Below are 2466 nucleotides of genomic sequence, written 5' to 3'. Positions count from 1 at the left end.
AAAAAAAAAAAAAAAGGAAGCAACCAAGGTGATTCAGAGTCATGTTTATTGGAGTAAATGAATGCCATACATGGCAAGCCGTTTTAACATAAATTCAGTTTCGTCTGACCATCCATAATTACATTCCAGATATCTTAAAATTTTGACTATCCGGAATGGTAAGTTAAGATATCTGTATTTACATTATGATTAGGAAGAATAATAATTTGAGATATCTTAAATTACATTTGGACTACGGTAGTCAAAAATCCTTCCAAGATATCTCAAATTACGACACTGGATTCGTCATTTAAAGCGTCACATATCGGTAATTCATATGTTAAAAAGGCTTGCCAGATATGTAGGGGTGCTGATAATAACAGTAAATGGAGCTGATTTCACTTTTCCTCCTGTGGATTAAACTGACAGTAAGGAATTTTTTTTAGGAATGATCCTTTTGGAAGCCCATTAAAAAGATCATCACACATTTTGACTAGTCAGAATGTCAATTTAAGATCTATTTAATGGAAAAGCTGTATAATTCAAGATATCTTTAATTCATTTAGAGATATCTTAAAAGAAATTTCGCATAGTCGAAATTACAATTCAATATATTTTTTTATTTGTTTAGCCAAGTCTTTATTTGCTTTTAAGATATCTAATTTAGTTTTTACTAGTCAAAACTTCATATCTCCTATCCTAAAATACATTTAAGATATCATGAATTATGGTGGCATTTGAGATATCTTTTATTAGAATTATGACTACTCAAAACTAAAATCGAGATATCTTGAAATTACTTTATGAATAGTCGTAATTTAATCGTAGATATCTGAAATGAGTATTTCAGATAGTAATTCATTCTAGATATCTTAAATTGACATCTCCATACAAGTTAATGGTAAATCTGACGTCATTTCGACTAGTCAGAATGTAATTAGAAATATCTCGAATAGGTATTTAGACTAGTCAAAATATATTTAGAGATATCTTAAATCTCTAAAATGTCTAGTCATAAAACAATTCAAGATATCTTGAATGTAAACAGAATTTATGTTAAAATGGCTTGCCATACAACGGATGAATCTTTTACTTCCGTCGGAAACAAAAACAGTAGTTTGTTTTGTTAAAAATGAAGTGAGCCAAAGAGCCACTTGGACTTATGAACAATTACGATTTAGCCTATTAAAAGTTGAGCCTATCTGAATATGACCGAGGCTAAAAGTGGAGAAACTAAGATTTTATATCACTACTAAAATGAAACTGCATATATTTTAGACATTTATTTGCCTGCATATATCTTAATTAGACTTTTATTTGGAATTATGTCTTTAATACAGCGGACCCTGTTGGCCTTTGTCTAGAACCGCCTATTGCGCATATGACATTCTTAACCCTGGAAGACATGAAAGTAGAATTTATCTTTATGTCAGAGGGCAATAATTGTAAAAATTATGACAGAAAGCAAGAAGGCAGACAGTTGAAGACAATGTAACCAAAATGTATATCAATGTGTCCCTCCTTGGCTCAGATGTGAGTTTAAAAAGAAAAGAAAAAAAAAAGTTTTATAGTAAATTGGACAAAATGACTGAGACAATAGCTGGGAGACCTAACAAACCGGCACGCTCCCTGGAAAATTGAAGCGCTATAAGTACACTCCTTTTCAGGTGGTAAACATTGTGACATATTTCTGTGGTGAGGCAGAGCTGGAGGCGGAAGGAGTCCACTGGTAGCCCACATGGTTTTGATTTTGAGAAATCTTAATATAATCCATACCAATGAAACCCAAGCATTTTTTAGGATATTTTCTGTCCAGTCTTTTCATTGTATTGCTTTTAACCCCAGCTGACGCCGGTTTTGTGTCAGGCATTGGCAGCAGATGTACCATAAAATAAAAAATTACCTTTAGTCCATCAATTCTGGCAAACAACAACACCACATCATTTTGTAGCATACTCTGTGCTGGTTCTTATTGACCTCCTCCAGTTATCGGTTTATTTTACTTCCAGCTAACGTTCTGACATTGGCAGGAAAAAGGTCTATCTGATGAGACCACCCTGTTAATCAATACCTTTATGAAAGACTGCTTGTGGCAAAATCTTAAATAAAAAACATGTAATGTGGTAACATTTAGATGGATGTATTGTTTCTTTAAACCAGAATACTTTATCGCAGTGGATCCTCGAGGGCCGCTGTCCTGCAGGTTTTAGAGGTTTCTCTGCTCCAGCACAGCTGATTGTAATTGAAAGCTGATAAACAGGCTTTTGCTCAACTGTAGTCATCATAATCAGCTGTGCTAAAGCAGGGAAACCTCTAAAACCTGCAGGACAGCGTCCCTCGAGGACCGACTTTGGGGATGCCTGCTTTATTGGACATACATGCATTAGTTCTATAATCAGAGATGGCAAAAGTACTAACTTTCCGTACTTGAGTAAAAGTACAGATACTTGTGTTAAAAAATACTCTGGTAAAAGTGGAAGTACTGAT

This window comes from Cyprinodon variegatus, unplaced genomic scaffold (assembly GCF_000732505.1).
Source record: "Cyprinodon variegatus isolate N-32 unplaced genomic scaffold, C_variegatus-1.0 Scaffold179, whole genome shotgun sequence".
Classification (NCBI taxonomy): Eukaryota; Metazoa; Chordata; class Actinopteri; order Cyprinodontiformes; family Cyprinodontidae; genus Cyprinodon; species Cyprinodon variegatus.
The sequence above is the reverse complement of the archived record's forward strand: the minus strand, read 5'-3'. Positions refer to the sequence as shown.